The sequence below is a fragment of the Pyrus communis genome, chromosome 12 (genome assembly GCF_041283825.1).
Source record: "Pyrus communis isolate YQ-2024b chromosome 12, ASM4128382v1, whole genome shotgun sequence".
Lineage (NCBI taxonomy): Eukaryota > Viridiplantae > Streptophyta > Magnoliopsida > Rosales > Rosaceae > Pyrus > Pyrus communis.
This window is the reverse complement of record NC_142576.1, coordinates 16,664,126-16,678,992: the sequence shown is the minus strand read 5'-3', so window position 1 is coordinate 16,678,992 and position 14,867 is coordinate 16,664,126. Positions and strand designations below refer to the sequence as shown.

At 41.8% G+C, this 14,867-nt stretch overlaps 1 long non-coding RNA gene across 2 annotated transcripts; it reads right to left on the bottom strand.

Moving 5' to 3' along the window:
* Positions 1-814: 814 nt before the first annotated feature.
* LOC148692397 (uncharacterized) lies at positions 815-13,856 on the bottom strand. Of its 2 annotated transcripts, XR_015953899.1 has the most exons (4): positions 13,602-13,856; positions 13,416-13,501; positions 13,223-13,276; positions 815-2,254 (listed from the first exon to the last, which is right to left on the bottom strand). It is a non-coding gene; the product is annotated as an uncharacterized LOC148692397 (long non-coding RNA). The 2 variants fall into 2 exon arrangements; XR_015953898.1 differs by lacking the exon at positions 13,602-13,856 and having other exon boundaries at positions 13,416-13,587.
* Positions 13,857-14,867: the final 1,011 nt, after the last annotated feature.

Here is a 14,867-nt window from a genome sequence, read left to right as displayed (position 1 = left end):
TTGAAGATGTTGTGTTGTGTAATAGCTGGGTTGAAGTTACTCATGATCCGATTACTGGTAATGAGATGCAGATGCGAGAAATGTGGAGTCTTATTCATACCAATTTTCTAGAGAAAATTGGTGGGAAAAGAACCAAAGAATTGATGTCCAATCGTTGGAAATTACTTAGCCAATCGTTTAGTACGTGGATAGATGCCATGGCACAAGCTAGTAGTAATCCTCAAAGTGGGGAAAATTTAGCGGATTTGGTAACAATATATTATTTATTTGTTTGTACTATACCCAAATTTACATTATAATTATTTGTTTGTATTATTTATTTGTTAGTGACTTTGATTATAATTATTTGTTCGTATTATTTATTTGTTAGCGACTTTGATTATAATTATTTGCTTGTATTATTTATTTGTTACCTACTTTGATTATAATTATTTGTTTGTATTATTTATTTGTTACCTACTTTCATTATAATTATTTGTTTGTATTATTCATTCGTTACCTACTTTCATTATAATTATTTGTTTGTATTATTTATTTATTACCTACTTTCATTAGAATTATTTCTTCTCCCCCATTGTGTAGGAATTTCAAGCACAAACTTGGTATAATGCCAAAACCAAAAGCAAAAACAAATCATTCAATCGGTGGGACTGTTGGAATATTATCAAAGATTGTCCTAAATTCATAGTTCTGCCTGTCGGTCCATTAGTTTTCATGAACAACACCCCTCTACACTCTACACCCGATCATGCATCGTATGTTCATGAAGATGACACAGAAGAAGTGCCCAAAACGTCCCCCCTGAACAAGCATCAAGGTCGACCAGTCCAATTAGGCCTTAAGGTAAGAAGGCTTCAAAGAGAAAAAGAAGTGCTTCCAAATAAAATTACATAAACACACCAAATAAAAACAAACACAATAAATGAAGTTAAGTATCTTGAACTTGTTTCAATTCCCACTGGTGCTCTATCAAGTCAATTTGCCGGACATTGTGCATATATGGCCTTTGAAGTGCAGTATATCGTTGAATGAGCCTTTCATTGTAACATCCATCCCTTTCTAATGGCTTGTGTTGCACGGGTTCATCAGTGGAGTCATGAGCATAATATATTTGTGTTCTGGAATTGTTCAACGTGTCTGGCTTATATTCATCAACGGCAACAACATCATAATCGTACTCATATTGTACATTCATGTTGTGAAGAATGATGTACGTCATCACGATGGATTGAAGCGACTTTACATCAAACATTTTGGCAGCACCCCTGACAATTGCCCATTGAGCTTGGAGGATACCAAAACAACGCTCCACATTCTTCCCGCACCCCTTTGGATAGCTTGCAAAGTGTTTTCCTTTGCAGTTCGCGGACATGACACTGTTTTGACAAACGATGACCACCTTGGGTAAATGTTGTCTGCTAGGTAGTATGGCTCATCGTACTTATGTTTGTTAACCCAATACGTGACTTTTGGTGCCTTTCCTTGCAGGACATCGTTGAACATTGGGGATTGGGCAAGGACATTGAGGTCATTTTGAGCTCCCAGAACCCCAAAAAATGCGTGCCAAATCCATGTATCAAAAGATGACACCGCCTCTAACATGATACTTTTTGCTCATTTTCTGTCCCCATAAGCGCCTTGCCATGCACTTGGACAGTTTTTCCAGGTCCAATGCATACAGTCGATACTTCTAATCATCCTAGGAAAACCTCGCATCTTGCCATTCTTCGAAAGCCTTTGCAAGTCCATGTCAGTAGGTCTCCGGAGGTACTCTGCGGTGTAGATAGATTCGATTACTCTGCAAAACATCATTAGGGACTCAAGAATGATTGATTTCCCAATCTTCGCTATCTCATCTACTTGGTCTGTAGATGCTTCATATGCAAGTATCTGCAAGGCAGTAGTAATTTTTTTGCTCAGGAAGGAGACCCATAGCACTAAAAGCATCATTCTTTTGCACAAAGTAAGAATCATGGTTGCAAACAACAATCATGATTTTGTTGAACAAATGTCGTTTCATTCTAAAACAAGGTCTAAAGTACGTATCAGGGAATGCACTATTACGGACAAAATAATCGTCCAAGAGTTCCATACCTCGTCATTGCCTGCTTCTATCAAGGTTTCCCGAATGGCTGTGCCTGCAGATCTGACCCATAACTTGGATGACTCGACGGGAATGTGAGGTTCTGTCCATTCTTGCTTCGTCATCTCTCCTTCTACGCTCCTTATCCTTTTCCATCTCATTTTGGGCCACCTAGAGATTGAACAATCCTTCTGATTGGTTAAACAATTCTTCCTCTTGCTGATCGATTTCCCACATCATCCTTGAAGAAGAAGACTGTAGACATCGAAATTTCGGTGAAATGAATGTTAACCAATAATTAAAATTTCAACGCTCACGTGTCACATAAATTTTACATGTAGCGTGTGACTCAACGAAAAATCGAAATAAATTGGAAAGGTCATCAAATAGGACACGTGTCAATATCTGGCAGAAATGATTTATTTCATCTGATTATTTAAATCCAAAAAATCAAGTTTTGGAATTCTATAAATAGGAGGCCAAGGCATTCATTTCAAGGGGGGAAAAAGAAGAAGAGAAGGAGGAAGAAGAGAAAGAAAGAAGGGAATTCACATCACACCAAAACCTTGAAGCCTTGAAACTCTAAAGCTCTCAAGCAAATCCCGAAGGATCAAGAAAACACTCTTCGTTCTTCGTCAAACCCTCCTTCAAGATCAAGCCCCAACGGCCCTTGAAGAACTTCCACCAACTCAAGATCAAGCCCCGACGACCCTTGAGGAAAGTGTTCATCATTCATCATCCATTCATCCTAAGATCAAGCCCCAACGGCCCTTTGGATCAACAACCTCAACAAATCCACACATACACTCAGTCTTCAAGATTAGGCCCAAAAGCCCTTGAAGATCCGTTCATCCATCAACCTTCAAGATCAAGCCCCGACGGCCCCTTGAAGAAATCCAGACACCCAGTCTTCAAGATTAGGCCCAAAAGCCCTTGAAGATCCGCTCATCCATCAACAACCTCAAGACATCTGTTCAGTCTTCAAGATCAAGCCCCGACGGCCCTTGAAGAGAAGTGTTCATCGTTCATCATCCGTTCATCCTAAGATCAAGCCCCAACGGCCCTTTGGATCAACAACCTCAACAAATCCACACATCCAATCAGTCTTCAAGATTAGGCCCAAAAGCCCTTGAAGATCCGTTCATCAACTGTTCATCCCTAGATCAAGCCCCGACGGCCCTTTGGATCAACAGCTCATCCACAAACCTACACCCTACGAAGATAGAATCAGAGGATCAAATTACAAAGAGATTGTAACCCCAAAATCATTAAACACAAAAATATATTTTGTACACGGTATTCTTGTTTCTTGTTTCAGGAACTTTTTCGTGTTTACAAATTTGGCACGCCCAGTGGGACCTCTCTACCTCTCATCTCTATCCTCAAATCATCGAAAAACGCAAATGGCATCAAGAAAGGATCAAGCTGTTCCTGCAATCAAAGCAAAGAACAAGAACATCATCGCCGCAAGTGGTGATATTTCGGGCATCATAACCCGAAGTAAGGCAAGAGCTCTTTTTGCCGCGGCTTCCGCCCCTGCATTGACTCTGTCAAAGGAACAAGAGCACCTGAAGTACGAGCCTGTGATCACCCTGGCCTCGCTAAAGGCATCAAGGGGGGAAAGCCCGAGGAAATACTTAGAGTCCCTACTCTCCGACGCTGATTCAAGCGGCAGTACAACCATGCAAGTCATGACCACTGGAGCAACTTCAATCGAGGAGCAGCTAGCTCAGATGAATGAAGCAATCGCAAAGCTCACACGGACTGTGGAAGAGAAGGACTTGCAGATTGCCGCACTTGTCAACCAACTAGATGCGCTGCCTGACGTGAAAGTCGACCCAAATATTGGCCTATTAAAGAAAGAAGACGACGAAGAAGAGGAGCCACCAGCGGAGAAAGTTAAAGAGAAGCTGAAGCTAGACCAAGCAATGGCATCCATGGGATCTCTCTCTATCCAGCAGCTACAGGAGATGATCGCAAGCACTATCAAGACACAGTACGAAGGAAGCTCGCATGACTCCGTACTGTACTCAAAGCCTTACTCCAAGAAGATTGATGCTTTGAAGATGCCAAGGGGTTATCAGCCCCCAAAATTCATGCAGTTCGATGGAAAAGGCAACCCGAAGCAACATGTCGCCCATTTCGTTGGAACTTGCAACAATGCTGGGACAGAGGGAGACTACCTCGTCAAACAGTTCGTGCGTTCGCTAAAAAGTAACGCTTTTGACTGGTACACTGACCTCGAACCTGAGTCTATCAACAGTTGGGACCAGCTAGAAAGGGAATTCCTCAACCGTTTCTACAGCACTCGTCGTACTGTAAGCATGCTAGAGCTGACCAGTACGAAACAGTGGAGAGATGAACCTGTCATCAACTACATAAATAGATGGCGTTCATTAAGCCTGGATTGCAAAGATCGGCTTTCTGAAACCTCCGCCATCGAGATGTGCGTTCAAGGCATGCAGTGGGGACTACACTACATCCTTCAAGGCATCAAACCACGAACATTTGAGGAGTTAGCCACCCGCGCCCATGATATGGAGTTAAGCATCACCCGCCATGGGAAGAAAGAACAGATCGCCGACTACAAGAATGACAAAGTTTTGGGGCCCAAGGTGGATAAGGCTGCGTGGAAACCCACCAAGGAAGCAATGACGCTCAACACAACTCCAGTCAAAACCCATACACGAGGCAAGGCGATTCAAACTGAAGCTTTTCGTGATCAAGAGATACGTAGACACACTTTGAAGGAGCTTGAGGAGAAGACTTATCCATTCCCCGACTCTGACGTGGTTGCCATGTTAGATGACTTGCTGGAAAAAAAGGTGATCAACCTACCTGAGTGTAAACGGCCGGAAGAGATGAACCGTACTGACAGTCCAAGGTACTGTAAATTCCACTGCTTCATTGGTCATCCGACGGAAAAGTGCTTTGTGCTAAAAGATCTCATCATGAAGTTGGCTCAGAAAGGGATCATCGAGCTAGATCTTAATGATGTGGTGAAGTCAGACTATACCACCATCACTTCTGGCTCTTTGAACTCAAAATCTTCACCTCAACCGCTGGGGGCATGCTCCAAAACCATGTCAGTCAAGTCAAGTGAAGTTGAAGGATGGACTTATGTCACTCCAAAGAAAATGCACAAGAAACATAGGTCTCCTCCACAAGTTCACCAATCGGAAAGGGGGCAAAGCAGCTACCGTCAACCTTCAAAGCTACATGAAAATGTTGAGGATGATGAAATTATGACACAAAGATCGTCCGTTAACATTACGATGCGCGATTTCTTCCCAAAAGACTTCTTCAATCACTCAGTCAAGACTCCTTGCTATGAAGATTGCAAGGAATGCCTCTCTAAGATCGTTTGACAAATTCCACACGCTCCTGGTCTGCACAAGCATAAAAGGCGACATCAAAAGCTCCTTGTCTGCACGAGTTGAAACTGCAAAAGACACCACAAGCTCCTGGTCTGCACGAGCATAAAAGGCGACATCAAAAGCTCCTTGTCTGCACGAGTTGAAACTGCAAATGACACCACAAGCTCCTCGTCCGCACGAACCTAAAAGGCGACAATCAAACGCTCCTGGCCCGCAAGAGCATAAACTGTGTACGGCAAAATTATCACCAAAATCATCACCAAAATCATCATCAAAACCATCACTCATTTGAACTACGTTATGACTTGATCTCTTCTTTGGAAGAGTACGTAGGCAACTTGAAACTTCAAAACTTCAAGTACAGTCACATCAAAATAAATAAATAAATGTTTCATTAAAGAAAGTCAATTTTATTACAAAAGAAAAGAAAAAAAAAAGAAAAAAAAAATATATATATAATTATACATATGTTATTATGTATTAAAAAAACAATATATTCTCTATCCTGTAAAAAAAAAAATAAAAAAAAAATTGCAATTTTCTTTATAATAAGAAGAAAAAAAAAAAAAAAAAAAAAAAGAAAAAAAAAAAGAGAGACTTACATATATATATATATATATATGTATATAATATGTAAACAGCCTCCATTGAGTGGTGGACAGCAAGTTTGTCTCTATCTCAACGAGCCCAGCGAGCACACAACTCCAACTCTCCTCGGCAATTACCAACTGGGCCAGCTGTTGGGTCGAGGCAGCTTTGATAAGGTCTACAAAGCCCAATCCCTCATCACACTCACGTAGCCGTCACTCTTCTTGGGCCTACTATGCCCTCCACCTCATCCGCTTCACCCTTAAGTACCAGCTCACCGTTAAGGAACACAACCTCCTCCTCCTTTCTCCTAACAGTCGGAACCCAAACCCTCCCCCTCAACCTCCCGCAAAAATGAGAGAGTGCATTTCCATCCACATCGGGCAAGCCGGAATCCAAGTCGGCAACGCCTGCTGGGAGCTCTACTGCCTCGAGCACGGCATTGGCCCCGATGGCCAGATGCCCAGCGACAAGACCATCGGCCGCGGCGATGACGCCTTCAACACCTTCTTCTCTGAGACCGGTGCCGGAAAGCACGTCCCCCGCGCCATCTTCGTCGATCTGGAGCCCACCGTCATCGACGAGGTCCGCACCGGCACCTACCACCAGTAGCAGACCCCTCACGAAATGGCGTTCCACTCCTTCGCGGAGGACCAGCCGCCGCTCTCCGGAGCTCTGACGTGGCTCAACAACGTAGCTTTCTGCCAGCAGAACACCAGCTTCAGCGGCCTTCACGACGCGGGGAGAAACGATGACGCACCGGCCATGGAGCTCAACTCAAAGACCAATAAAAGTAGCGGGTATGGGTTTGATACTGATGCTCCGAAAGCTCTGTTCCCGTTTGAGTTTCCTTATGGCGGCACTGTTGGGGTTTCATCGGATTTCATTTCGCCGGTTGAGTCGAGCGAAACTGAGAGCGACGAGGAAGACTACCTCGCTGGGTTGACCCGCCAAATGGCTCGCTCCACTCTCGACGACAAGATTCAAGTTACCCGAGATTCTGATGCGGACCTCAATTTTCCGACTAGGATGGTGGAGCTCATGGGTACTCCGGAGTAGATCGCAAAGGCTGAGCACTTGATCAATGAAGTTCTTGCTGAGGCTGAATCAGGAGGTCCTGCCATAGCTTCTAGAAGGTTAACAGTGCAAGCTAGGACTGGAACTCGCTCTTCTGGATTGCACACCCAGGTGGCCCTGCTATTCTGGACCAAGTAGAGTCCAGGTTGGCACTTAAGCCGGAGAAACTAGAAGCAACAAGGCAAGTGCTGTCTGATTACGGCAACATGTCGTGTGTGTGTGTCTTGTTTATTTTGGACGAGGTGAGGGAGATGCGGAACTGCTGCCACGTGTTCCACACCGAGTACATTGACGGGTGGCTGGAGTACAATGATCGTCATCATCACCATCACGATGAGCGATCCGATCACGGCGCCCCAGCTGGGTACCGGAAACCAGCTTCCTGCAGCCTCTTGGGTGTCTAAAGAAGTTTTCGACATCTCTCTTTCTCTCTTCAGAGATGCAACGGAGAAGAAACCATCATCCTCCATGTTTGAACAAGTGGAGAAGAAGAACCCAACATGCCCAGCTATGGTCCCAAACTTCTGTCGGTCGACGGGCCATGGTCGTCTTCAAAAGTTTTTTTTGGTGTTCTTCATTGAGACAGAAACCCGAAGAAAGCCCAGCCAAAGAAGAGTGGGCGCTAGTGGTTGCTGACCAAGTTTCATTCGAATTCCAGTTTAAATTAAAAAAAAAAAAAAAAAAAAAAAAAAAGGGCTCCAACAAACAAAGATGATTCGTGATGTTAGTAGAAGACCATTCTGCCCATCTACCCAGTAAGATCTTCATGCTGCTGTATGGGCAGTTTGTCTCTCTCTAAGGTTGAGCAGCGCGGCCTTCTCCCTTCGATCATCGACCTCCGCCATGGCTGCTGCCTTTGAATGTGATCAACAAAACCAAAGTTTGTCAACTCACACCCAAAGATCTCATCCGTCTGCTTGCCTCTGCTGCTGCCTTTGAATGTGATCAACAAAACCAAAGTTTATCAACTCACACCCAAAGATCTCATCCGTCTGCTTGCCTCTGCTGCTGCCTTTGAATGTGATCAACAAAATCAAAGTTTGTCAACTCACACCCAAAGATCTCATCCGTCTGCTTTCCTCTGCTGCTGCCTTTGAATGTGATTGACAAAATCAAAGTTTGTCAACTCACACCCAAAGATCTCCTCCGTCTTCTCTCGGACTCGGCCTGGGTTTTCACCCACAAACTCAGCCTTGCAGATCACCATATAAAAGAAAAAAAAATGATGGAATCTGGCTGGACAGCACCATGCACAAAAAAAAAAAATATATATATATATAATAAAAACAATGATTGTGCTTCTGGAACCATGTGCAAAAAGAAAAAAAAATATATATATATAATAAAGAAAAAAACAATGGTGGTGCTTCTGGCACCATCTGAAATATATATATATATATATATATATATATATATATATATAAATGGTGGATCAGTGCCATCGAAAGCAAAGAAAAGTAAAAAAAAAAATAATAATAATAAATAATAAAATGAAAATGAATGATGATGGACGGTGATGTATATGTTTTATCTGTATTTAGCACAATACACTGAATAAAATAAAGCATGTCCATTAATCTCCAAGAAATTACAAGTGTGTACAAAAAAAAAAAAAAAAAAAAAAAAAAAAAAAAAAAAAAATGGAGCTTTCACAAAGGATGTTCACGTGAAGCCCCATTACTTGACAAAACTCTCGGAGCGGGAGGTATCGGAGCAGGAGGCATCGGAGCGGAAGGCATCGGAGCTAGAGCATTCCAGGCCTCAATACTTGGTGGAACGCTGGATGACCCAGGAAAAAGGTGCCTCTGGAGGAAAGCCGCAAACCTTTGACGGTCACTTTGGATTCGACCTTCAGATTCTTGCAGCTCATCAAGTTTCGTCTTCATGCCCGTCGAATAGTTGTTTGCAAGCACGTGCAAACTTCTATTCTCATACTTAAGCAGTTTGATCTCCTGCTTAAGATTTTCCACCTCTGCCATCAACGATTCAACCTGACGGGAGCGAGCAAGTAGGCGTTGGCCCATGTTGGACACAGAGCCCGCACACTGAACACTGAGAGACAGGGACTCTTGAACGGCTAACTCATCGGACCGTCCTGACAGCAGCCTACTATCTTTTGGAGTGAGGAGGTTCCTAGCTACTATTGTAGCTGTTGTGGCGTCCTGCATCACGGAGTCTTCACCTGTAAGAGGACCGTTAGAAGATAAAAAAGAAGGGCGCCATACATTACCTTGACCGGGTGCAACCGGATCGCTGCTGAGACTCAAATCTAAGCAAAGGTTCGATGAGTTAGTCATTTTTTCAAAGGTGTTCAGAGAGAATGGGTGGATGAAGATAATTCTCAAAAGGCCGGAGACGATTTTCAAGAATGGGCAATTTTCAGAGTATGTATGTTGGAGTGATCGATACCTCTGTAAAAAGCCAAGCGACACGACCACCGATTCAAAAATCCGGATTTTCCTGCGTGAAGTTCGGCGACGCGTTCGCCGCTTTTCAGAAAATGCGTTCAACTTTGTCAAAAGATATCTGACAAAGTCGAGAACACGTGGAGGCCATCATTGCAACTACACGTCTTTAGCCGACAAGCGCAAAGTTCGGCGACGCTTTCTCTGCTTTTCAAAAAACGCGTGCAACTTTGTCAAAAGTGGCGCTCGTTCAGAAATCGAAGAGGCGTCGTTCAGAAATCGAAGAGGCGTCGTTCAGATATCGAAGAGACGTTTGTCGACAAGGGTAAAAGAACGGTACCTCCACTTGCTATTAAGAAATCCCTATATGTGTCGACCTTCGTCTCTTATGGCAAGGCAGACCTGAAGAAAATGCCCAACTCTTCCTCACCTCTGAGGGCTCACTCCCAGCAAAGCCTCTCGAAATACACAATTCTTCTTCTTCCTTTGAGAAAACCTATTCAACCTTTGAAGATACCAGATGCCTGGAGTACAGATGACCCAGGAGGAAACGATAGATTGAAGCATGTGCTGATTCATTCACCGCTTCTTCAAAAGCAAAGGTATCTCATATCATCAAGGGCGAAAGCAAAGGTATCTCATATCATGCTTTTTCCCTATCTTTTCCTTTGCCCTTGTTCTCACCTGCCAAGACAAGGACAGAGAAAGCAATATGTCGGAACCTCCACTCAAACCAGTTGCCACCAAGAAGTGAAGCACCATTTAAATGCAAAGGTTGCATTCAACTCCTGCATCGGAGGACAAATACTACAAGAGAAGATGCTAAACCTGCATAAGGAAATACCACTTCTGCAAAGGGGAGCAAGTAAGACAAGTGAAAATGATACATCAAAGCATGTGGAGACAAGCACAATAAATATATGTGCTGATTCATTCGCTGCTTCTTCGAAAGTAAAGGTATCTCATATCATGCTTTTTCCCTGTCTTTTCCTTTGTCTTTGTTATTACTCGCATGGCAAAGTGAAAGAGAGCAGTCAGCGGCACTTGGAGTCAGTCTTCCGATCTGGAACCGACTACCTGGAATCTATTCCTGATTGCTTACCTAGTATTGCTCTCGAGTAGTCATCTTCAACGGTTGATACACTGCCAGAGAAGGGACAAGGAAACTTCAATCTTTCCAATTCGTATTCAATACAAATTGGAAAGATTGAACAAAGAAACAGGTCAGCACCTCCACCTCGTACTTGCCTGCCATATCCCGAAACCGCTCATAGACCTTCGGGGGGAGACCAAAAGAATCCTGCTGCTCAGTTCAAGAGTAGCACAAAGGAAAATCAACGAGTGGAGGAAACCAAAAATCTTCCAGTCGAACTCAAGATCAAGCCTCAATGGCCCTTGAAGAAATCACAAGTCCGATTCAAAATCAAGTGTTCACCACCCTTGAATCAAATTCAACTCCAGATAAAAGGAATAAGTTCAGACCTTCGGAGGAGACCAAAAGAATCTTCCAACCCAGTTCAAGATTAAGCTTGTGGAAAATCAACGATTGGAGGAAACCAGAAAATCTTCCAGTCGAACTCAAGATCAAGCCTCGATGGCCCTTGAAGAAATTTCCAGCTCAATTCAAGATCAAGCCTCGACGGCCCTTGGGTTGACATCTACATTAAGGGACTTCAAAACGCATCTTCTACACGTGACAAGCACATGTCAACGACGCGCCTTGAAGTGGGGGCATTTGTAGACATCGAAATTTCGGTGAAATGAATGTTAACCAATAATTAAAATTTCAACGCTCACGTGTCACATAAATTTTACATGTAGCGTGTGATTCAACGAAAAATCGAAATAAATTGGAAAAGTCATCAAATAGGACACGTGTCAATATCTGGCAGAAATGATTTATTTCATCTGATTATTTAAATCCAAAAAATCAAGTTTTGGAATTCTATAAATAGGAGGCCAAGGCATTCATTTCAAGGGGGGAAAAAGAAGAAGAGAAGGAGGAAGAAGAGAAAGAAAGAAGGGAATTCACATCACACCATAACCTTGAAGCCTTGAAACTCTAAAACTCTCAAGCAAATCCCGAAGGATCAAGAAAACACTCTTCGTTCTTCGTCAAACCCTCCTTCAAGATCAAGCCCCAACGGCCCTTGAAGAACTTCCACCAACTCAAGATCAAGCCCCGACGGCCCTTGAGGAAAGTGTTCATCATTCATCATCCATTCATCCTAAGATCAAGCCCCAACGGCCCTTTGGATCAACAACCTCAACAAATCCACACATACACTCAGTCTTCAAGATTAGGCCCAAAAGCCCTTGAAGATCCGTTCATCCATCAACCTTCAAGATCAAGCCCCGACGGCCCCTTGAAGAAATCCAGACACCCAGTCTTCAAGATTAGGCCCAAAAGCCCTTGAAGATCCGCTCATCCATCAACAACCTCAAGACATCTGTTCAGTCTTCAAGATCAAGCCCCGACGGCCCTTGAAGAGAAGTGTTCATCGTTCATCATCCGTTCATCCTAAGATCAAGCCCCAACGGCCCTTTGGATCAACAACCTTAACAAATCCACACATCCAATCAGTCTTCAAGATTAGGCCCAAAAGCCCTTGAAGATCCGTTCATCAACTGTTCATCCCTAGATCAAGCCCCGACGGCCCTTTGGATCAACAGCTCATCCACAAACCTACACCCTACGAAGATAGAATCAGAGGATCAAATTACAAAGAGATTGTAACCCCAAAATCATTAAACACAAAAATATATTTTGTACACGGTATTCTTGTTTCTTGTTTCAGGAACTTTTTCGTGTTTACAAAGACATTGTAGGAAGGAAACAGAAACCATGAATAATGATAGAGATCTTTAGAAAATTGGTGTGAGATTTCTGAGGATAGATGGTGGATTATATGGACGATTAAAAAAGGATTAGGTTGTAGATAATGTCATGTGGCATGCCGTCATTCGTTAAAAATCTGATCGAAATCTATCCTCAAAGATTGTAAATAGACTGTAACACGTGAAGCGACATGATTGGTTAAAAATCTTATCAGAAATCTATCCTCAACGATTCTGAAAAGGTAACGACACGTGACACGATAGCATTGGATAAAAATCTTATTGAAATGCATCACCAATAATTGTCTTTTCGGATAATGACACATAACGCAACGAGAACGATTAAAAATCTTATTTGAAATTACAAATTAAATTATTTTGTATTATTTTATAAATAAATAAAATACTAATATTTTATTGCCTATTGCCAGAGCTATTCAGTGTAGGAGTGGAGATGCAAAAGATAATTACTGTTCATTAAGGGCAATTACTATTCATTGAGTAGATTAAATAGTGAATAGCCTAAGGGGGCCTTTCCCACGGTGGAACTGCTCTAACCTAGAACAATGTTTAAAAGCCAACTTATACACTAAAAACTACATAACTTCACGTCTCTTTTAGAAGATAACTTTTTGTCCTAGAACAATATTCAAAACCCCAATCTGAAAATTTATCTGGGTACTAACTTCTATTATAATTTCCAAATCACAAAATTCCAGTATGTGTATGCCAAAACACAATAAAAAAATTCGAATTCTTTATGTACAGGACAACATAAAGACTGATCTACAACTCTACACACTTTCGAGCCCTAAATTTTCCCAGAAACAAACAGAAAGTGAAAGAAGTCGTACCTGATTCGAAAGAGCGGACGCTTGAGTTTGGTGAAACAGCGATGGTAGAGATCTCTGGTGAGAGAGCAAATAAGATAGACCAAACCATTGAACCAAAAAAAACCTAGATTTTTAAAATTAAAATCACAAAATTTTAAACAAAGAAAAGAGAACCCAAAAATCAAACTCAAAACAAATTTGTTCGAGAACTCACCAGGAAACCCAAGCTCTCTGGGTTTCAAATATGTTCAAATCAGAACGGAAGCCAAGCTTTCCAGGGTATGACAGAGTGGAATTGGACTTGGATGAAGCGAATTCAAGGAATTTTAGTTTTGTTGTGATGAGACCAACATGAACAACCCAATCCAAACAAAATTCTAGAGAGAGACAGAATACTTACCACGAAATCTAAGCCCCTCGAGGAATTTCTTCAAATCGGAACAGGATAGACAACATATGTTTTGGTTCGTACAAAATAGGGAGAGAGAACTGGAGTTCGTGTAGCTAATGGAGGACCGGAAGCAAATGAAAAGCCCCGCTTTGTGAGAGAAACAAGTGGAAATGGAAGGAAAATTCGAGATGTAGCGGAAGCAGAGCAGTCGACGATGATCGACACATGGAAAAATAAGTAAATCCACTGTGCAAGGAGGGAAAACAATGGAGAATAGAGAAGCAAATAAGAACATTGCCGTCATTTCACTGTTTTTAATAGTGAAAAACAGTGAAAAGCATCATTTCACGTACAATTCTAACTTTGCCACTGTACACACATGAAACATTAATGTTGTACAAAGAAAACTTTAGAGCAAATAAGTTGTGTGAAAGGTGGTGGCAACAAAAGAGCAGGTTTTTATTTTTCTATTTTATTATTGTTTTCAATTATTATTATTAGCAATGAGACACATGCTATGCATGTGCTTATTGATATTTTGAAAATAAAACTTTACAAAGAGATAAAATATAAAATGGCCACTAAAATCTTTTGGTGACAACCTTCAAATGATTTTTTGTCGATGAAGAGGATGTTCATATCTTTAGTGACTGTTTTTGAATAACTATTTCGTCACTAAAAGTTTATTTTATTTGGGAGAAAAATGTGGAAGATAAAATGGAGGCAACTAATATGGTTACTTGGCTATGAGACTTTGAAAAAAAAAAAAACAATAAAATTATTTTTAGTTTAAATTACTATATTGCCCATAACTTTCTTTTTAGTTATTTTTCTTTAGTTTTCTTGACATGGTTAATTTGGTCTTCTCACCATTTTTAGCTGACAAAGAGAGTTTTGTAATGTGAAATTTGGAGTTGTGCTTATTAGTATTTTGAAATAAAATTTGGCAAAGAGATAAAATATAAAATGGTCGTTAAAGTTTTTTGGTGACGATTTGAGTCTGCACCTTCATCAAAACAGAAATGAGGTTTTTATGTAGAGGCAGGGGATTTTCTAGAAAAATGACTTCTTTTCTCTACGCTGTCCATAGAGGTCTACTCTTCATGTAAGCCTGATTTATGAGATGAGGATGAAATTTGCATGAATTTGCCGATGCCGGTCGGAGTTTTTGTTCACCATAATTGATGTAAGATGAGTGGGAGGAGGTGAGAGAGAGGATGAGAAGGAGACAATGTTGTGTCTACGTGGTAGTTAACATTGACGTGGATGCGGGCA